The following is a 23,424-nucleotide window of genomic DNA, read 5'->3' on the forward strand; positions in this document are numbered from 1 at the left end:
ATAGAGTAATATTGTAGAAACTATGTCATCTCTTTTTCCTTTTTGAGATTCTTTTTTTTGTTGTTGTTAACCCTCACCCGAGGATATTTTTTCCACTGATTTTTTTTTTTTTAGAGAGAATGGAAGGGAGGGATTGCTGGGGTGAGAGAGACATAGCTATTGGTTGCCTCCTCATGTGTCCTGACTGGGACCAGAGATCAAACCTTCTACCCAAGTATGTGTCCTTTTATGGGAATTGAACCTGCAACTCTTTAGTCCATGGGCCAATGTTCTAACCACTGAGCAAACCAGTCAAGGCACTTTAAGAGAGTCTTAGCCAAAGGTGGGCAATTTTCTAAAATTCATATATACTTTCCAAGTGAAATGTCAAGCATAGGGTGCATGCATTTGTTCTGGAAGGACCGACTGTCTTTAGAAGGAGCACATAGTTCTATTTCGACATGTGTTGGCCTCCAAAAGCTGTGAAAACACATGTTTGAATATTCTGTTGATTCCTATACAAATAATAGATAAAATTGCCAAACTTTTGTTAGGTATTAGATTGTGAATATTCTCAAATCACTAGACTTTCTCATTCTCAGGCATTTTCAAATACTTTTGGCCCTAGTATTATTTTTAACCTAGTTCTTCCCTAAAAATAAGAGTTTTAGAGAAAAACATGAAGGACTAAAGAAAAATTAAAAAATAAGCCCTGACCGGTTTGGCTCAGCGGTTAGAGCGTCAGCCTGCGGTCCAGAGAGACCCGGGTTCGGTTCCCGCTAAGGGCATGTACCTCGGTTGCAGTTTGTCCCCGGCCCTGGTTGGGTCGTGTGGGTGGCAGCCACTCGATGTGTCCCTTTCACGTTGATGTTTCTCTCTCTTTCTCTTTCTCTCTCTCCTTCCCACTCTATCTGAACAACAACAAAAAAAACAAAAACAAAAAAATGTCCTCAGGTGAGGATAAAAAAAAAAAAAAATGATCCTGGCTGGGTAACTCAGTTGGTTAGAGTGTCCTCCTGATATGCCAAGGTGGCAGGTTCGATCCCCGGTCAGGACACTCACAAGAGTCAACCAATGAGCGCATGAATAAGAGAAACAACAAATCTCTCTCTCTCTCCCTCCCTCCCCCACTCCTTTCTCTCTTTCTAAAATCAATAAATAAGTAAAACATGAGCCCTGGACTGTGCTATGGGCATAAATGTAAAGTCTCGGAACAAGAGCATATTGAAGCCTGCTGTTCATTTCATGCTTTTGTAAGATCTTAAAGGCTGATTCCTGACCAAGGAGGTCAGGAGAACCTGGATAATTTGAGGGATGTTCTTGTAAAAACTGATAAACTGCGATTGCTGAAACATCATGGAAAGAGGAAGAGTTGGAATTCAAAAATAGCTAATAAGGAACATTTAAGAGGGAAAAAATATGATAGGGAAAGGTTTGAAGTGACAAATAAATTGATACTTGAATACAATGCCTGCAAAAGGGAAAAAAGAAGCCCACAAAAGAAGCCTTAAAGAAACATGAACAGCCCTGGCCAGTTTGCTCAGTGGTTAGAGCATCGGCCTGCGGTCCAGAGAGACCTGGGTTCGGTTCCCGCTAAGGGCACGTACCTCGGTTGCATTTTGTCCCTGGCCCTTGTTGGTCGTGCGGGTGGCAGCCACTCGATGTGTCCCTTTCACGTCGATGTTTCTCTCTCTCTCTTTCTTCCTCTCCCTCCCTCCCACTCTGTCTGAACAAAAAATTGAAAAATGTCCTCGGGTAAGGATTAAAAAAACAACAACAAAAAAAACGTGGAAAAGACCTGGAGATGAAATGTGTAAATACTGCTGGTCAGTTATAATCAGCCACAACCAAGCCACATGCTCTGACTGAAAGAGCTGATAGTGAAGCGAGCTGACGTTGGAGAAAGGCAGACGGGGGAAAAAACATCTATTTATTTTATTTTTCTGAATGGTGACTTTCTGTTGTTTTATTCTTTTATTTTTAGTTGTCCAAACTTACTGTACTTGGACTTATTTTACAGCAGAGCAGATAGACATTTATATAGGTTACAAAGTATTCCCTCTGGTAAATCACATACCCCCTGCCACCATAGAGTTATTACTTATTGTTAACTACATTTCCTGTGAAGAAGAGCACTTACTAATTCCAAAAAAACGGGGGCTGGTATTAGGACCACTGAGGCAAAATACAAAGAAATCACAAATGGCATGAAAGTGTTGAGAAACTAGGGTAAATGCTAAATCAAAAGAACTGGGAAACAATAGATTTCTCCATTGGAGTTATGATGGCATTAAATACGAACTAATCATAATGCATAATTACAGACAAATTCAGTGAGACTTAGAAAAAAGAAGAACCCACGGGCATATAAGATCTAAAGAATAGTATCTGTGCCAGGTAGAGGAACAGATAAAACCCTTAATACCATTCTTATCAGGTCAGTTCCCTGCTTGAAAGCCCCCGAGCTCCCCACTGCCTGCTGCATGGACCCATCCTCAGGTTGGTGCTAAAGCGCTCAGGTCCCGCCTCCTGGAGCTGCCATTTCCAACAGCCAGAACCCTTGCTGGGCCCACCCTGCTTGGGGCTCTTGCCTTCTGTGTCTTTATCAAGATCGGTCCCTTGCTGAATAAATGTCCTCTCCTCCTGCCAGTCTTCATATCACATATATCAAGTATATCTCAAGTCACATTCTCCACTACTCACCTGTTAAGTACACATGGGCTGCCTACTATGGACCTGGAACTTCTTTAGACTCAGACACAGCTGTGAAACAATAGACAATAATCCTTGCTATCCTGGAGCACGTTTATCAAAGGGAAGGCAGAGAAGACATCCCATGAATAAATAAAGAAGCAAAACAATATTCATGAAATGTTTCTCCGTTTCTCCTGTATTGGTTTCCATGGGTGCACTGTATGTAACAAGTTACCGAAACCGGGCAACTTGAAGCAACGGATATCTATCCTCTGATCCTTCTGCAGGAATGAAGTTCGAATCCAGGTGCTGGCGGGACCCCATGACCTCTGGAGTCTCTGGGGAAGAATTCGTCCTTGTCTTCTAGCTTCTGGTGGCTTCCAGCATTCCTTGAGGCCAGCCTCTGCCTTGTGATCACACTGCCTGTCCCTCTTTCCGTCTACGTGAAGTCTCTCTCTGCCTCTCTGATGAGGACACTGGATTTAGGGCCCGCCCTAAATAAGAGCTGGGATGATCTCATCTGAAGATCCTTAATTACATGTGTAAAGACCCTTTTCCCAAATAAGGCCACTTCCCAGTTTGCAGGAATTTGCAGTGGATATCTTCAAGAGGAAAGGGGGGGTGTCTATTTTGTTGGATTGCATATCCCAGGTCTGTGTAGAAGTTTCTAATTTTTTGAATGTGCATGATTCACTTATTTTTAAAAAATCATATTCATTTTGTATGGCCATTTATGGCTTCTCTCTCTCTCTCTCCCTCTCTCTCTCTCCTCTCTCTCTCCCTCTCCCCCCCCCCCCCCCCCGAGGAGCAGCTTTTCCAAGAGCCTCTGTAGATCACCTGCTCAGGTGTGCTTTCCGGCCAGACCCGAGTTCACGTTCAGTGTAGCATGATCAGAATGATAATATTTGTGGTTCACAGGTTCACTGCCTGTCTCCCCACACCGCACTAGAAGGGAAGTGCTACCCCAGCACTTTATTTATTTATTTATTTTTGAGAATGTTAAGATAAACATCAGGAGTGTAGGATTTCAAATGAACTTCCCTGGTAATTCCTGGAATCTGAACTAAAACAGCCCATGTGAGGGCGTCATCTCTGTCAACAATCAGTGAACACTGAGTGCCCTTCAGAAGCGTCACCGGCACATGGCGAGGTCCTCATTCCGCAAACAAGACCTCAGTTAAGCCGAGAAAACTCATTCCATTTCCCTGGGTGGAAAGGGAATTCATACCTTTTGGAAGCATTTCCATGGGGCTCAAATTAGGGATTTCTAACTGACCTAAATTTAAAGAGTTGTTTTTTTCTGAATCTTCAAGCATTATTGGGTTTTACTCTAATCTGGTGGCTCCTAACGCATGGCCCCTGACCAGTGCCATTAACACCACCTGTAAGCACAATAGAAACACAGATTTGGGGGCCAACTCCAAAGTAACTGAAAGAGAAGCTTTGGGGGGTGAGGCCCACCAGGCTGTAGTTTAACAAGTCCTCGTGATGTTTCTGGTTCTTGACAAGTTTGAGAATCACTGCTTTAAGTAATTTCAAGGGCTTTAACCACTCTCGTTGTGTTAGGCTTGTTTTAATTCCACCTTTGTTATTTGAGTATATGGCACTTGTGAATTCAAACCCTCTTTCTTTGAAACTTCTTGGAAAAATGCTTTTTCAAATAGTTATATATGCATATACATATATATGTGTATGTGTGTATAATATATATGTATTGTATACGTATAATTTATGTACCTATGTATAACATGTGAATATATGTAATTTATTTATTTATATAAGACATAGAAGAAAACACTGGATCTATACCAAGGTATCTATGATAACATAATTTAGGTGATCCTTATTTGTTCTTTACATATAGAAAAAAATAATAAATATTATTTTTTAAAAACACATTATTTTTCTCTGCACCACCAATTAGTTGATCTGAAGGAGCTCTTTTCTTGAGGTCTGATGATGCACTCTTTCTTTCTTTAAAATTATTTTACTTTTTAAAAAATTGTGAGGAGAAAAGTGGAGATTCATATAGGTATGGTATAACGATTAAAAAAAAATATAGTAATAAATTGTGCTGAGACCATGGAGTAGCCATTCAAGAAACATAAATTTGGATTCTCAAGATTTACACTGTAGACCACAAAAAACTCCAAAGGATCAAAAAACTAAGTGTAAAAACTGAAATTATAGAAGTGCTAGAAGAAAATATTCAGTTTTTTTTTTACAAACTTGAAGTAGGGAAGACCTTTCTAATGATCACACAAACTCCACTAAAAAGAGATTGGTAATTTCAACTTCATTTGCAAGAACCCCCGAAACCCACTGTAGGTGGTTTGTAAGTGATGTTCCACACAAATAGCAAACTAAACAAAAATATAATTTTCAAATAATGAAACAAAGTGCTAATCTCCACTTCAAAGAAAAAAGAAGAAAAGAATCTGTGATTCCTTAGAAAAATGAGCAAAGGACCCAAACGGATGAAGAAATATATATGGTTCATTTAAATATGTGAAGAAATACCATTCACCCCCACAATAAGAAAAATATAGATTAAAGATATGCTTAAATACTATTTTAAATTTATTAGATTAGACTAAATACAAAAGTTGTACAAGACACATGTTGACAAGGGGAAAAACAGGATCTCACAAGCATTATTGGTAGGAGTTCAAAATAGTACAGCTAGAGTGGGAGGGAGAGAGGGAAAGAGAGAGAGAGAGAGAGAGAGAGAGACATTCATGTGGAAGGGACACATCGAGTGGCTGCCACCCACATGACCAACCCGGGCCGGGGACAAACTGCAACAACCGAGGTACATGCCCTTAGTGGGAACTGAACCCGGGTCTCTTGGGACCGCAGGCAGATGCTCTAACCGCTGAGCCAAACCGGCCAGGGCTAGAAATTCCATTTCTATATATTTATCCTACAGAGACATCCGCAAACTTAAAAAATGAGGTATGTACATATCTGAAGAAAAATATACTACTTTTTATCATTCTAAGTAACACTTACTCATTAGAGAACGTTTAAAAAAGAAACAAAATAACAGAGATGTAAAAACAATCTGTCATTATTCCCTCTCTAGGGACAATCACTACAAACATTCTGGCATATTTACTGTCAATCTTTTCTCGTGCAGCTCTGCATAAATATGTGTGCACACTTGCAAAGTTGAGATCATACTGTGATATAATTTGTATTTTGCATTTAACTCTTAAGGTAATTTTATGAGCATTTTACCATGTCATTTAAAACTCTTCATAATCATGATGTTTATATTCTTTAAACAGGTTAACAGAAAAGTCCATTCTTTTTCATTATTTCTAATGATTTTAAGAAGTCACTCCTAAATTAACCGAAGGACTGTAGCCTTCACTCTTCTTTCAAATGGGACACAGGTCGGACAATCAGGACATATGTAACTGATGGTTCCCTCAGCCAGGCCGAGATGCTGTTTTGCCACAAGAGCAGAGGTGTCATGGCAGCTGTTCTGGAAGGTTTCGTTAGAGGAGATGAGCTCAGAAGGCATATTCATCTAACAGCAGTTCCTGAAGGTCATCAGGGCCCATGCTGCTGCTGCTGACGGGCAGCTTGACCTGGTGCTGGGACAGGTCACCGTTAGTGATTGCATAGCTCTCCTTTTCTTGTCAGCATTGCTGGGGAGAAGGGGAGAGAGCAGAGCGCGTGAGGAGTGGTGCTTGTTTGATACGGGCTCTGCATAAGCATGTTCATTATGTAGCCCTTCCAGCACGGTAGGAGGGGGATGTCTAATTCTGCAAATGAAATAAACATATTTGAAAAATTTAGCAAGGAAGTACCTTAGCCTTGTGGTTAGACAGAGAAGATGTGGAGTCAGAAACATTTGCATTTGAGTCCTGATTCTTTCTTCAAAGACTGTCTTTTTCTTACTCCCTGGGAGCCCAGGGGAGGTGGCTTCCCTCTTTCTAGGCACAACCCATAGCCCCCCTAAACTCCAAACTGAAGTCTGAACTAGATTGGTAGGTGTCTCTTTAATTTAAATTTTTTTTCTTTCAATAGGGGCGTGACATGATTGAAATAAGATTTGGTGGAGATAAATTTTGTGCTGATCCAGCCAGAATGGGGAGAAGAAAGACAAGTAGAGAGAAGAGGCTGTCGCAGTCCTTCACCTGAGCACCTCTGTGAACGTAATAAACATGAATGTTGGGAGCGGTCCAAGGGAACAGAAAAGAGGGCACGGAAATAGGAGAGACCATGAAAGAAAAATGGATGAGGTCTGAAAATTGTTTTAATGCAAGGGGCAAGAGGAACGGAAAGAAACTCAACAAAAAGACCTGCATTTAATGATACAGGGTGTGAGGAAGTAGTTTGGAAGTGGGAAAGCACAGATGATCGGTTTGGTCTTAGATAAGCTGTGCTTGAGATGCAATGTATAGACAGAGAAAGGAGGTAGTGAGATGGGAAGAGGACTTACATGCATGGATGAAAGAACTGAAATGTTAGACCCGAACTGGAGAGAAGTGTGGGAGACCCATGGGAAGATGTTTCCAGAATAGTCTGGCAAAGGTCTTTTTGGATGCACAGGGCAACAGGAAATACAGATTATTTAATGGAATCAAAACAGTAGGTAGACATGTTAGGCATGATACCAGGTCTGACCAAAAGCACTATTCTAAACAGATGGATAATTCTAAGTAGCAGGGAGGGGGGATTCGTGATGCACCACCTGGAGGGTACCCAGAGCCCCAGCATCCAAAGCCATTGTGCAGGAGTCAGTATACCAGCATCCAGGAGTGATGGAATCAGAAAATTATGTTCCCCACAATTATGTTCCCCCCAAAAGACTGAGAGCCCTTGTTCCAGCTTCCTGCCACTAACCTTCCAAATCTACCCTTGGTTTGGGAATGTTTGAATGAATTCTCTGTGAGTTGCTGAGGCAGCTGGACAGGTGACTCTGAGACTAAAGTTGTTAGAAAAGAGTGAATTGGACTTACAGAGATTAAGGAAAAAACATTTTAATGGACTTAAATGGATTTAGTCTTTAGGAAACTGACAAGATGAGAGAAAAACCAAAGAAAGCATAGAATGCCTTTTTCCCTTGAGGAGGAGTCTACATGAAGCAGTAGAGAGAGGCATATGGACAGTGGCTCCGAATAAAAACTTTAATCAGTTTTTAATTATCCACCTGTGATCAATGTATTTTGCAGATTCATCTTGGCAGTTCAAACGTATCTTGCTTCCCTCTTCTAACTGGCCACTTCACACTGAGGCTGTTTGACAGTTCCAAGGCACAGATACTGATTTTCATTTAGAAATATGTGGAAAAGCATGAAGCAAGAAACTATGCTAGAAAAATAAGAATCCCCAACAGTGTGCTTTCCACAATCCAGGAGGAAGAGATGTTTTAGTGATTTGATCATTTAAGGTGATCTATATTAATACAACATTTCAATAATCTCTTAAAGATCGAATTAATCACCTGATGTTAAATATTCATAGTTTCCAAATCACTCTCTAGGCAGGGAGACATAAGTGAAGTGCTATATATCAATTTTCTGTCCCTTTTTATGCTGCATGTTTCATGCTTTCTAGTCAAAGACCTCCAGGAAAGTAAGTTGTTTATGGGCAATATTAGGTTGATTGACTCACTGCAATGGATCTCACACTATAGGGGGTGGGTCTATGCTTTCAGGAAGTAAGGACTATTTCATGATTGGAATTTTTATATCAAAAGTGGGATGAAACATGCAAGACTAGAGCGGTATTTGGCAAAGAAGCGGCAGTCACTCACATTAACCAGAACAGGGGATGTTCAGATATTTTTCAGGCTTGGACAATACCCTGATTTTTGTCTGAGTCCAGACATGATTATGGAGTGATCTTGTGTTTGTCTTGCTCTATCATGGTCACAGGATGACCTTGAATGACATTGATTTCTTGTGCAATTGTTTGTGTTCCGCAGGAGAACACTATGTCCTCGCCATGAGTGCCAGCTGGCGGGACTTAACCCGGGGCCTGAGAGAACCAGGCTTGCTCAGGTGGGCTGCGCTTTCGTTCTCAGCGTGGACTCTCCCGAATGCTACCGGTTCACTGTTTCTCAGTAATTAGCAACATGGGATTCTTTTTATTTATTCAACTAATGTTTATAGAGGACCTCTTATATGCTGGGGTATTTTAGTGGTCAAAGCAGAAATGAAATTTCTTGAAAATTAAAGCCAGAGGGGGTAGAAGAGAGTGAGAAATGGGAATTTACATTAATGTAAAAAAACATTAATTTTTTAAAAACTAAATATTTAATTATAAGATATAATAGTTATTATGAAGAAAAAATAGAGTTTTCAGAAGATATTACCACAGCACTAATCTAAGGAGTCATAAAATAATGTTGAGCAGAAATTCAAATGATAAGTGGGAGTTAGCTAGGGATGGAAAGGGGGGAGGGGGCATAGGGCATTCTGGGTAGACTGAATATCATCTGCAAAGGCCCTGAGGCAGAAAAACATTGGAGAAACCAAAAGAAGGCCAGTATAGCTGGCTCCCTGCTAATCTCAAAGCTATTCCCTAGTCTTTTCTTGGACCAAAGAATAATTATTGTATTATTCAGCATCCTAAATAATGAGTTAAAAAACCCAACAGGCTGTTGAGAAGCCAGCTGACTTTAACTGAAGGAAGCTGCTGTAATGATTTGTAAGAGTTAACGCAGCTTCCAGAAGCGACAGCCTTACTGTCTGGGCATTCATCAAAACCTTAACATTCCAGTTTGAACCCAGAACTTCGGTGTTTTCACACTGAACACTTGGCCTAGCCCGACTTCTCTCTTCTCATTGTTTAATTACTTTCTTGTATTCCATGCTTCTCATTAAACCCCGAGTGCTTCTGAGGGTGGGATTCTACCCTAGGCACACTTCCCAGGCTCTCCTAGCACTTAGTAGGTTTTGTTGGATTAGCTAACATTCCCTGAGCAATGTGCCACATAGTAATCTTTGCTCTGGTACAAAATCTAAAGTGATGGATCTCTGCCCTCAGCAACTTGAGGGCCGTCGCAAGAATCTGACCCACCATCCTAAAGATGACAAAAAAACAAACTTTTTAGTGACTTTGTCAAATTACTCAGTATCAATCTTTACCATTGCATCTCCTACGATGAAAGAATTTTTATTTTATGCTTCAGAGTCTAAAAAACAACTTTGCATCGCTTTGGGTATTCTAAAATAAAAGCGTGAAGGTTGCAAGATGATATTACACTTGTTAAAACCCGATGACTGAATTGTGTCCCCATTTATAACTGGCGCTCTCCCCTGGGGGAGGGGGTGTTGAAAATGAGGCGCACTTGCTTTTATCTTTCCCATGGCAGCCCCTCTTAATGCTCGTGTGAGCACACGATGGAGAATTAGGAACTGTTCCTTCTGCCCCTGACTCACCGGGTTACCCAACTTAACCCCACCGTTTCTTCATCTGTAAAATGGGCATAATAATACTTACCTCTCTTACTGGGGTGTCCTGAGTATTAATTAGTGTTTGTCAAGGGCTTTGAGATCGTCAGATGAAAGGCCCCGTGGAAGCCCAGGGTGCTGTGTTATTATATGAAAGCTCCCACCTCCCACTTTCACTGAGCGGTGATTACCAGTCACAGCCAACTCCAAATGGCCGTAATGCTGCATTCAGACACGACAAGGCAAGTTTTATTGGTCCATTAGGACATGCCTATTTGAGGGAATTAGTTTTGTGAAAATGGTTATTATGCCAAGGACTTTTATTTTAGGCCGTTGTTGGGCTTGATAGTTAATCGTTAAATATTAAGCCATTTGGAAAGGTTGGTTTCACATTTCAGTTGGGAAGACGGGCCTTCATGGCCGTGCCATTTACCTCTAAAGAGGCTGAGGCATGTGGTGTGGGAGAACTTACTTCCCCATAAAATGAAATTATATTTATAAGGAAGGCTGACTTCAGTTTCTGAGAAACCCGCCGGACAGTGAGGACAATGCTCCCCATTTAATTAGGAAAGGAAGAAGTGTCTCCACGTATAATTTTCTGGATTCCACTTTCAAAGGATTCGTAGCTTGCAAAATAAATTAATTCGCTCATTATGGCCATATTTAATACCTAGCAGGGAACTCAATCAATGTTTGGCACCTTAAAAAAAATGTCTTTAAACTCTTTTGTGGCTCCGTACTGATGACCCAGTACTTGGGAATGAGCACACTGGGTTCTACTGCACAAAGGGGCATGATTCTCACGGGTGGCTGGCTTGAAAGGAGGTATGTCCTTGATAGAATTAAAACACCACTGATTTATCTTGTTCCTGGCTTACTAGTTGGTATTTTGATCTATCGTCAGGTTTGCATTCTCCTGGTTCAAAAGTAACTGTTAATTTCTTCTTCAGGGAGCAGGGTATTAGCTAGATAAATTTATTTCAAAAGCTACCTTAGTTGTTAACTTGATGAAGATCATCTGTAAGAATTAGATCACACTTTCATGATTATGAATTTCTTTTTAAAAATACAAAACAAAAATTATATTAAAATCCAATATTTCCTAATAATTACAAAATTGTGTGTTTTTAGAAACTGAAAAGCAAGAGAGAAAAAGATGAAGGGACAGAATTTTACCAATGTTTTCTCATATAGAAAAATGATAAGATATTTCCTTATCATGTAGATCACGAGATTACATTTCATCAAGAGATGAATTCATATTATGTTTGTAAATACTGTATGACCTCATTCAGATTCATTTCTGATTTGTGATAATTTGGGTGTGAAGAGAAGTAACACCACCATTGTTTTACCCGTGAAAACAGCTCCTTAAGCAAATTCATTGTGTAAACAAGGGAAATACTTTCTTTACTTAAGAATGAGGCCTAACATTGTCTAGGGCCTGAGAAACCAGTTAGTGGCATTGTTGGCATACAAAGAACATGCCAATTACAAATGATCCTTATCTACCTATTAACAGACTTAGCAGTCGCTCCAGCTCTCATAGCCCATTATCCTGCCATAATTTCGCTGTTTGCTTACTAAAACACACACACACACACACACACACACCACTGTACCTTTCAAAAAGTCACAGATTTAAGTGATCTAATGAGTTTTCGTCTATGTATATTTTGTTCATCTTTTCATTAACACTGCAAATCATGTATTCATTGATTCAAAACATACCCCACCACGGAGAATGCCATTGTTCCTGGCCTGGAGGCAGGAGGGCAGAAAGATTAATACAGAAAAATTGCTGTGTCATCTGACATAGGAGAGAATCTTGTTTATTCTGGTGAATGCCGAGGAGGGCAGATCGTAGGAAGGGTGATGCCAGACTGCATCTTGCAGGGAAAATAGTATAAAGTTGTAGGGACGGGGTGGAAGGAGACAGGGAGACAGGGTACAGAGAAAGGAAGGGGTGGCTGGGATGCTGGTAGGAGTGGGCACAGGCGGGGAGGCAAGGCAGGGATCAGATCAAAGTGGCCTCGCGGTTCATGCTAAGCAGGTTAGAGTTTTATGGCAAAGCTGACCAGACATCACCCAGGGGTTCGCGGTGTGATGTGATCAGATTTACATTTAGGAAGTCCCTCAGCCAGCCTTGCTCAGGGCCTCCAGACAGGGCTCCTCCTCAGAATGATGGAAACACGTGAAACAAAAGCAAAAACCATTTTATTTATTTACAAAAGTTAAACATTAAACTCAAAAGCATTTGAAAAGACCAACTACCCCTTTTTCTCCTTCACACCCTCACTAACATCCAAAGACTATTTCTAGTTCTCTTTCCAGTCTTTGGATGCATCATACCAGCAAACATGCATGTGAGTTCCTTCCCTAGCCCAAAGACAGAACAGTACAGGCACTGTTCCACACCCTGCTTTTTCTGTGTTGGGTTTTTGCAGAGATCATTTAGAAGGGGTAAGCTCAGAATCTGTATTTTCACAGGGCTCCTCGTTAATGTTGATAATCAGTTGGAAACCACTGGCCTAGGGGATGGGTGGGAAGAATAGAAGTTTGGAAATAGTGGGAATGGAAGGGAGGAAAAAAAGAAGCCGTTTTTTGCATATGTAACTAACATAAGGGCATTTGCACCTTGAATACCATACTACCGTATTTACATTTTTTCCTAAGGTGTGGGATTCCATGCTTCTCCCCAAATCAGAGCATTCAAAGATGGCCGAGAGAGTTGTGCCCAAGACTTAGGCAAGTGCTGTGAAATACGCAAGTCAGAGAGGATGAGCTGGTTCTAGGTGTGCCTGGTTTAGCCCAGCTCATGCAGGTGGGAATCAGGACAGCTCTTCAGGTGGGTGAGGCCACTGGTGGGGTTCCTTTTTGAGCTGCCACTCACGAAGTTGGATGCTCTCCTTAAGGCCTTTTCTTCTTCTTTATTTATCCATCACTTTGGGGGTGTCTTTGTCCTGCTTTTGTATTTTACGACGAAAGTGCAGAGAAAGTTGTTTCATTCTGGAGTTTTCCAAATAGCGGTACTTTAGATCCCTAAATGCCAAAGGCAATGAGAATCAGCAACCTGAGTCTCTGCCGCCTTAGCTGGAGAAGCCACTGCATGGCTGATGACAGGTAGCTGGTAACTGCTTTCCCCCCAAAAGTGAACTGCTTGCTTTGATTGGCGTAGTGAAGAAATCACTGTCCCTTTAAGGCTGGAAGGATCCGTGCTCCTAACAAGGATATGATTCCTTGGCAGAAAAATTGACCCGAGAAAATGTACCGTACAGTATAGCTGGGTTCCTGGACCAACTCTTTCCTCCGGAGTATGATAGCTACAGTGGCAGTTTCTGAATCAGAGTTGAGAAACCATTTACTTACCATTTTTTAAAAGTTAGTTCGGTAGTGTCCCCAACCCTAAATAGCTGATTTTGTTAATTGAGGTACAAGATATAGTATGAAAGACAGACAAAAAGTTTTTTCTTGGTCTCCTAAAGTATTGTGGTCCAGAATTTGTCAATACATGAGCTGTCCCATATAAAGAGTTTGATATAAATCATTTGATCACAAAGTTCATGTGGTTCTTAAGTAAATGGCTTAATTGTATAGTATTTTTATTAGGCATAGCTGTAAGATTTCGTATTATATAATTTGGTTGCTGTTACTCCTCAATAAAGGCTTTTAATAGTAATATAAGCCTTGAGTACATAGTGATGCCAAGGGCTTTAACTATCAGATGTCAGTATTATTGCACCAATAAAACTTGCCCCCAATGTCTCCGAGTACAGGTATTACGTTTTTTTTTTTTTTTTGGAAAAATAATTTTAAGAAAAAAAAATGATTGAAAATAACATTCTTAGTGTAGGGCAAATAATTCAGAGAAGAAATAAGAAATAATTATGAATTAAACATTTTAAGTGTCAAGAATTTACTATAGAGAAAAAGAATGAACTAGATATATTACTTATCATTGTTTAATTTTGATGTTGTTCTTTCCATTTTAGTGTGTTCATGTTTTGAGTTCTATTTTGGAAAAAAATCTGTCTTGTTTCTGAAATCTCGTGGCCCTGAGATCTTTCGCCGTCATGTCAACCTTTCCATCTTTTTTTTTAAAAGAAAAGTTTTCACGGATGCTAAGTCTGCATTTTCAATTTGTTTTCTAGTAAAGTAAACAAACAAAATGTGAGCTATTCAAAATGAGTGAAAGTTGTCCAGATGCTCTGAATGTTGACTAGATAAAAGTTAGGGGAAATTTTTACACGGGTAAGAGACTTCTCTTGGCTTTTCTGTTTTCTTAATAGATTTCTCCTTTTCAGTCCTCTTTGGGAAGAATTTGGGTGGAGTTGGGGAGGAACTGAGCTGCCTGTCAAAATTATTTCCTGCAAGAGAATATGGTGTCTTGGGATCTCTACACCTTGGGCAGGTTTCCGCAAGTCGGGCAGAGGCCCAGGAATCGTACAAGGAAATGGATCAAGTGCCTGCCAACAGTCTTTGTGTGAACTGATTCATATCATAACTAATATTTATTGAGTGACTATTATTTGCCAGACCTGCCACAGGTGCTGAGGACACAGCAGTGAGCGTGGGAATTCTGATGGGATTTTCCTCAGAATCATGCATGTTAACGTTTGATGAATCAGAAAGCAGGTTTTGAACCAGAACCATCAATTCTCTCCTAATCTTTGGGGAAAAGAAATATAGCTTTAAAGAATATATATATAATTTGTAACATTTCCAAATTTTCATCTTTTTTTTTTTTTTTTTGTAGCTCACACATTCAGCTGGATGAGAATGGGAAAGCCACTTCCTTCCTTAGGGCTTTGGTTTCCTCATCTACAATTAGGGAATTCGTTGGAAGAAAAGATCTCAACGCGGTTCTCAATTTCTCACACGCCCTAGAGTAACTGGAGGGTTTGATACAGCACATCTTGCTGGGCCCACCCCCACAGTTTCTGATTCAGCGGGTCTGGAATGGGGCTAAAAGTATTTATTTCTAACGAGTTCCCAGATGATACCACACTTTGAGAACCACTGATCTAGAATAATTTCATTGACCCATAACTCTGACTTTTAGTGTGTTTCAACATACCATGAATATGAACTTTCTCATTCCTCACTTCCTTGGGAGATTCTCCTTATGATAATCTCATCAAAGGCTATGCAGCTAGCACCTAGAAAATGTACTTCACAGCCTTTCCTCCCAGTGCTGATTTTCAAAACTTGGACCCTGTGAGAGTCAGAGCAATCCCCTCGCCTCTGAAGACACAGGAAAGTCATCTTCATTTCTTCATACATGGCTCACTGGTCTCCCGGGAAGTGGTAACTCAGCACCACGGTACGAAACTTCCAGTTCCTCCCTGCACCTGCTTCCTTTCTGTCTTCCTGGGAGATCTTAAGTCTTTTTTTAGGGAGTGGGGAGAATATCTTCTTGGTAAGTGGATGGGCCAGTAAAATTCTGGTCAGGGCGATGAGTTTTTAAATCTAGCTGTTTTTGAAAGTTTGTCTGTGTGCTCTGAATATAGGTGTTTGGATGTCTTTGTGGAGGACAACAGCTCTAGCATGAACCCTTATACATGTCCCACGTGAGAAGAAATTGGAGAAATCCTTGTGACCAGATTGATGTCCATTGGCTTTTGTTCTCCGATTTATATTCTCATATAAATTTCCCCCACATCCAGGTACCATCTCCTTAATCAACACCTGGCAAGAAAAGTCTTCAGTTCTCCCCATTGATGGCCCAGAGGAATTGTGAGCCCTGAGCAAGTGGCAGTGACTTTCCCCTTATTATTTATTCAGTCAACTTTCAAAACATCTGGGTAAGTTTCACTAATCTCATGAAGTTCCTGGTCCCTTGGATCAGGTACCGTTGGGCTGTCTAGACCATGAATCAGGTGGAAGCAATGGGGCTCCTCAGAGTCCCCAACACGTCCAATGCTGCTCTGAGTCCTAGGCCACCCAAGTTGCGCTGCACCTGTCACTCAGTTTTATACTCTTCCTACCAAGTCTTCACTAGGCCACACATTTACCAACAACAGCATGCGACGGGTGTGCATCTCGTCTTACAGTTTTGCTTTTAAACAGGGAGGGAAGGTATTCCCTTCAGGCCATGGGATCATGAGTTTAGAAATGATCTATTCTGGAGATTTTCAAGTTTGTCCAAGAGCACCATAGTTCAGAGGGTACCTTTGGGGCTGCCAGGGATGGAGTACCAAGTGAACTGCACAGACTCCTCATTTAGCTTGGCTTTCGCCTGTTTTATATATGAAGGTTCTACCTGGGATGTTGTTAAAAAGATGTTAAACAGCTTTTCAAAGCAGCAGTTTGAAAACCAGTTATTTAGTGTGAGATACCATTGTAAAACTGAGAAAACAGACTCAGAAGTTAGCCCAAGGTCACACAGTTAGAGTTAGCTAAGTGGGAGGCGTGGCCTCTGCAAATTCCAGCAATCTGCTTTTCATAAGGCCGGACCGAGGCGGTGTGGCTAGCATTCATTCTCAGATGCTCAGGTTCTTTATTCATCATTTTTTTTTATCCAGGTAAAATTCACATAAAATGAAGTATCTTAAATTGTATAATTCAGTAGCACTTATTTACAATATTGTGCAACTCCACTTCTCTCTAGTTCTAGAATATTCCCATTGCCCCAAAGAATACCCCAAACCCATTAAATCAATTACTTCCCTCCCCCTCCCCCCACCATTACAATCACAGATCTGCTTCTGTTTCTGTGGTCTTACCTGTTCTGGAGTTCACATAAATTAAATCACAGGAGATGTGTCCTTCTGTGTTTGGTTTCTTTCACTTGGCATCATGTTTTCAAGGTTTACCCAGACTGTGGCCTGTGTCAACACTTTGTTCTTTTTTGTGGTTGAATAATACACCACGTGAGGGTACACCACATTTGGTTTATTGCAGTTTCTCTGTTTTTATTTTTTTCTTCTAAGGCGCTCTATTCCTAGAAGTATGTTGTCTCCACCACTGAATCCATGGGATGGGAACAAATTAAAGGAACAGCTGAACTACTGCACTCAAGCCCTTGGCCTCCATCCTCCAATGGCTGCTCTTGGTCCCTGTAGCAACCAGTTGGGTACTGACCTTAAATCAGTCGCTTAATCTCACTGTGCTTCGGTTTCCTCAGCTGTAAAGTAGGCTTGATGACTACTTGCTGTCCTCCCCACAGGAAGTAATGCGTTAACGCTAGTTAAAAGCTCAAGGCTCTCAGATGTCGGGCACCGCACATCAGGTGTAAATACAACGTAGCGATATAATAATCACCCACCAGGAGTTCAGTTTGTGTTTCCTAGCTGCCCTTTTAAGAGATGACGAACATCAGTCAACCTTCCCAGGCATGCTGAGTGTAGCCTCCTTCGTCCAGAACATGCCTTGCTCTTGGGCAGAGCAGGATGGGTACCTGGAAGCGCTCTGGCCCCTGCTTCCTCCAGTGCAATTCCTGCCCATCAGTTCTTTTAAGAATGTAGAGTAAAGTTACCGAGCACTCCCATATGCTAAATATAATTCATTTGGCTCTGTAATCTTACTTGATTCTTCTATGATAGAAGATGTCACTACAATTTGAAGATGAAACTTGCGAGGCCCAAGGAAACTATATCGTTTGTGCAAAGTCCCAAAGCCAGGGGCAGATGGAGGTTAGACTCAGTCTTGTTGTGTGAATTCTTTACACTCTCCGCTGCTTCAGCTCTTAAATGGACTGGTTCCTTTCCTGAGAAAGTTTGAATGGCCGCGCTGGACCCTGTGCATCGGAAAGACCTGGGGAGACTTGTAAGATGGAATGAAAGAAGCAAGTTGTACTGGGTTGAATAGTGTCCACCTCCCACCCCCAAATTAATTTTCACTCAGAACCTCAGAATGTGACCTTATTTGGAAATAGATCTTTGTGATTGTAACTGGTTAAAATGAGAGCATATTGGTTTAGGTTGGGCTCTTAAACCCAATGACTGGTGCCTTTATAAGAGAAAGGAGAGGGAGATTCAGACACAGACACACAGAGGGAAGGTGGCCACGTGAAGACAGAGGCAGAGATTAGGAGTGATGTGGTTACAGGCCAAGGGGCACCAAGGATAGCTGGCAACCACCAGAAGCCAGCAGAGGCAGGGAAGGATTCTTCCCAAGAGCCTTCAGAGGAAGCAGGTCCCTGCCGACTCCTCGATTTCAGACTTCCAGCCTCCAGAACTGGGGACCAATCAGTTTCTGTTGTTTTAAATCATCCAGTTTGTGGCGATTTGTTACAACATCGAACCAATGCACAAACCTTCCTCCACAAATTCCTGTGTGGACTCTTCCAATATTAATCTTGTAAAGTTACAATTAGATGAAAAGATGTCCTGAACTGAACTGCCCAGATAGTTAAATTAATGGAAGATGGAAACTTTGTGGAAAAATTTTCAATGCATATGTGTGTCCTTTAGCTACATGGTGGATGCTTGTCAAGAAATTCTGAAGTAAGTGGAAAAGAAAAAGGAATAAATGTCAAAAATTTGTATGTCATGGGATTAGAGAGATAGACTAGAAGTATAGATTTGGTATGTAGGGAAGTGAAAATTACTAGTGTTTTAAACAGTTTATTCTATAAAGAGGGAGAATAAATTGAGAACAAAATACTCAAGAAAAGAATTAAATAAAGGGGTATGCAAAAGTAGGTTTACAGTTGCTCGTATGGAAAATAATACAATAATCAATCATTAATAATACAAGAATAATTTGTATTTCATGTGCTCAAACCTACTTTTGTCCACCCCTGTGTTTACCAAGAAGAGTTTCCTGGCTTATAAGTCTGGAAATTGAATTTAAAACTGGACTTTTTCTCTCTGAGGCAAGTATAGGGATTAATTGAACACAAATATAACTTATCAAAGTAACATAGATTGGCTATTGGGACTTTTGGCTGATCTCTGTTTGTATTTCTTTTTATTAATTGGTTCATCCTATTCTTTACTATTGAAGCCTACAGAGAGGCTGGTTGTCAAAGTTTGTCTCAAAAAAGTTTGCCTAATTTCTAGACAGACAGCCACAATTTTCATTCACTAGAGCAGAATGAGCCGAGGATGGTGACCTGAAGTTCTGATTTAGAGTCTAAACTCTCATCAACTAGCCTATGGCATTAGGTAAGACTCCAATCTCCACAAGTCTCTTCTGTTCCATGAAAGTACCAAGCAACATGATGTACAAAATATCTGTATACACTAAAATACCTCTTCCAGGTAAATGAAGAAGCCAAGAATGATAAAGTTGCTACTGAATGCACAGAGATTGGGGTAGGGAACAGGCCAAAGGGTATGGGTGAATGTGCTCTTCATTCTAGGCAGAATGAAGGGTTTAAGATGAGGTTTCCTGAGAGCCTAAATACATAAGGCAGATGAATTCTATCAGTTAACTTGACGACATTCCATTCACTGGTGTGTGTGCAGATCCAAAAGATGTATCATATCCCATTGCTATTCTGCTTTAGCAGAAACTGACATAAAGAGTAAAATGATATTCTTAAAAAAAAACAACAGATAAATGCATTGATATTTTGTACCAAAACTTCTGACCTAGACAAAAACTGCTGTCCCAAAATAGTGAGAATGGGACAAGATCAGTGAATTTAGTGAAAGGAAATGGGGTTATTTTTATAATCTGCGATGCACAAATATATGGGTATAGAACTTTTAAAATGTCTTGCTTTGGGGTAGATGCTCAAAAAAAGTTGGTTGGTTGGATGAATAAATACCTCCCTTTTGCATTACACTAATATTCTCCCCTCCTCTCATTTTTGGTCCATTTTCATTTTTGTTTTTTGGGGGTTTTGTTTTGTGTTTTCAAATTGGGAGCAGCATCGTAAGAAATTGATCACCCAGGTACCTTCCTGTTCCTTCCCTGACAGTTCCTAATCCATCCATTCTGCTAAACTGTTGATGAACCACAGGAAACTCGTCCATTAAAGATGTCCAAGACTGTGTCCTTCCAAGTGCAAAGTAATTTTTTAAAAATACCCAATTCAATTTTCCCTTCCAGTTAAACCAACACTGAAAATAATTTTTCAGGGACAAATTTTTTGTAGTATTGAAAGTCGAAGGTATCTATAGGTTGAATTTGGGCCAATAACTACAAAGTTTCATTTCCTTGGCAGAACTGTTTGTATGGGAATCTCTTGTAATCAGGATTTCTTCAAGCAGTCACTTTTATACGATTCCTGAATTCCATAGACCTGCCAACCATTGTCTCTGTCAATTTATAGTATCCTGACAATGACTAGCCATTGGTAATGGAAACCAGAGTTTACAGTTAGAATTTGGTGGGAAAGCTAGGGCTTGTCACTTACCCCTTTGTGCCATCCCATCTTAGACCCGTTTGAATTATTGTCATCAACAAGAGTAGTTCAGTTGATTTTCTGGACATATGCATATTTAGCTCACAGGAATGTCGGTCAAGGTCATAAAAAGAGCTTTCAGATCCATGGATGAAAGGCATGAGATGAGTATAGAGTATTATGATTATTAATCACAATTATTGTTGTTATTATGATTGCTGGTTATTATTTTTGTTTTATGGGAGCCTCTCAAGAGTAATGGTTTCGTTGATCTTGAAGTTTCGTAACAGAATTCTTAGCTCCTTTTTCAGTCCTAGTTGATCTACAGCTTTGTTGAAACTATTACAGATTTAAGCCAAATGAATTATGGGAGCTCAGTGAAAAGAGCTCCAGCAGAGTTGGAAGGTAAATCATATCAGCTTTAGTGAACAAGATGCAAGATAACTCTCAAAAGAAGTGAAACAATTTCCTTATTTATGCCTTTTCGATTGCTATGTGGATACAGAACATTTTCACTCTATGGAAATCAACCACCTTTAAAGAAGAATACTTTGGCTTTTGATTCTCAGTTCTCTAAATTTATATGTCCAATTCAATGAGATATTTTTTCTTATTTAATGTATGTATGTATGTATGTATGAATGTATTTATTTATTTATATATTTTTTATCCTCACCAGAGGACATTTTTTTCATTCTTTATTCAGATAGAGTGGGAGGGAGAGTGAGGAAGAGAGAGAGAGAAACATCGATGTGAAAGAGACACATCAAGTGCTTGCCACTCGCACAACCCAACCAGGGCCAGGGACAAACTGCAACCAAGGTACGTGCCCTTAGCAGGAATCGAACCAGGGTCTCTCTGGTTCGGGGGCCAACGCTCCAACTACTGAGCCAAACTGGCCAAGGCTGTTTATTTATTTTTTTATTTATTAATTTGTTTTTGTTACAGATGCTTCTCATTTTCCCCCATTGACACCCTCCTCCCCCCCCACCCCCCGCCGCCCCATCCCCAGCTTTGTTGTCTATGTCCATTGGTCATGCATACATGCATATAAGTTCTGTGGTTTATCACTTCTCCCCTGAACCCCCTCCTCTGAGAATTGTCAGTCTGTACTCCACCTCTATGTCTCTGGGTTAATTTTGTTCAACAGTTTGTTTAGTTCATTATATTCCACAAATAAGTGAGATCATGTGATATTTGTCTTTCTCTGCTTGGCTTGTTTTGCTTAGCATAATACTCTCCAGGTCCTTCCATGCCATCTCAAAGGATAAGAGATCTTTCTTTCTTACAGCTTCATAGTACTCCATTGTGTATATGTACCACCACTTTTTTATCCATTCATCTACTGATGGATATTTGGGCTGTTTCCAGATCTTAGCTATTGTAAATAGTGCTGCTATGAACATGGGGGTACATATATTCTTTCTGATTGATGTTTCAGGCTTCTTAGGGTATATTCCTAAAAGTGGGATCACTGGGTCAAATGGAAGTTCAATTTTTAACTTTTTGAGGTAACACCATATTGTTTTCCATAGTGGCTGCACCAGTCTGCATTCCCACCAGCAGTGTACTAGAGTCCCCTTTTCTCCACACCCTCACCAACACTTGTTGTTTGATGATTTGTTGATGGCGACCATTCTGACAGGTGTGAGGTGATACCTCATAGTTGTTTTAATTTGCATCTCTCTGATGATTAGTTAAATTTGAGCATTTCTTCATATGTCTCTTGGCCATTTTTATGTCCTTTTTGGAGAGGTGTCTATTAAGGTCCTCTGACCTCTTCACAGAAAACTACAGGTCATTGAAAAAAGAAATAGAGGAAGATATAAAAAAGTGGAAGCATATACCTTGTTCATGGATTGGAAGAATTAACATTATTAAAATGTCCATACTACCCAAAGGAATCTATGGATTCAATGCAATCCCCATCAAAATACCAACGACATACTTCACAGAACTAGAACAAATACTTCAAAAGTTTATATTGAACCAAAAAGACCCCGAATAGCCACAGCAATCTTGAAAAAGAAGAACAAAGTAGAAGCGATCACATTACCAGATTTCAGGTTATACTACAAAGCCACTGTAATCAAAACAGCCTGGTACTGGCACAAGAACAGGCGGATAGATCAATGGAACAGAATAGAGAACTCAGAAATTGACCCAAGGCAATATGCTCAATTAATATTTGACAAAGGTGGCAAGAGCATACAGTGGAGTCAAGAGACACTCTTCAATAAATGGTGTTGGGAAAATTGGACAGCTACTTGCAAAAATGAAGCTAGAACACCAACTTACACCACACATGAGAATAAACTCAAAGTGGATGAAAGACTTAAATGTAACTAGTGAATCCATAAAAATTCTAGAAGAAAATGTAGGCAACAAAATCTCAGACATCATACGCAGCAGAATTTTTACTGATACATCACCTAAGGCAACAGAAACAAAGGAAAAAATGAACACATGAAAGACTACATCAAACTTAAAATTACTGTACAGGAAATTGCTTTTTTCACATTTCTGTATTCTGGATTATCAGTCAGTCTACAGGATGAAAAATAGATTATATACATGGAGTTTCTTCCTTCCGTAATTCTCAGCCTAGTTGGAGCTAAGACAAACGGGTCTTATGATACTTTATGATAAGTACTGTGATAGAAATACATGTAGCACACTAATGAACTCAGAGGAGAAGTGCGTATGGAGCAGGGGTGCCTGATGCAAGGCAGTGGTGAGAAGGGAAAAGGGAAAGAAAGAGGTTCCCAGAGTAGGTGGACCAAGTAATGAAAGATGTGTAAGAAGAATTAGCTAGAGAAAGAAGGGTGATATGTTTTATGTTTGGTGTGTCTGGAGAACAATGAGATTTGGGGAAAATGGTAATAAATGAGACTTTTTAAATAATATATGTCAGAACAAAAGAGCTTCGTATGCCATACCTAGGAGCTTGGATTATATCTTAAAGGTAATAAAAATCACCAAATTATTTTAAGTGGAGATTTAGAAAACAATATCATTTGAGAAAGAGCATTTCAACAGTAA

The sequence above is a fragment of the Molossus molossus genome, unplaced genomic scaffold, assembly GCF_014108415.1.
Source record: "Molossus molossus isolate mMolMol1 unplaced genomic scaffold, mMolMol1.p scaffold_m16_p_9, whole genome shotgun sequence".
NCBI lineage: Eukaryota > Metazoa > Chordata > Mammalia > Chiroptera > Molossidae > Molossus > Molossus molossus.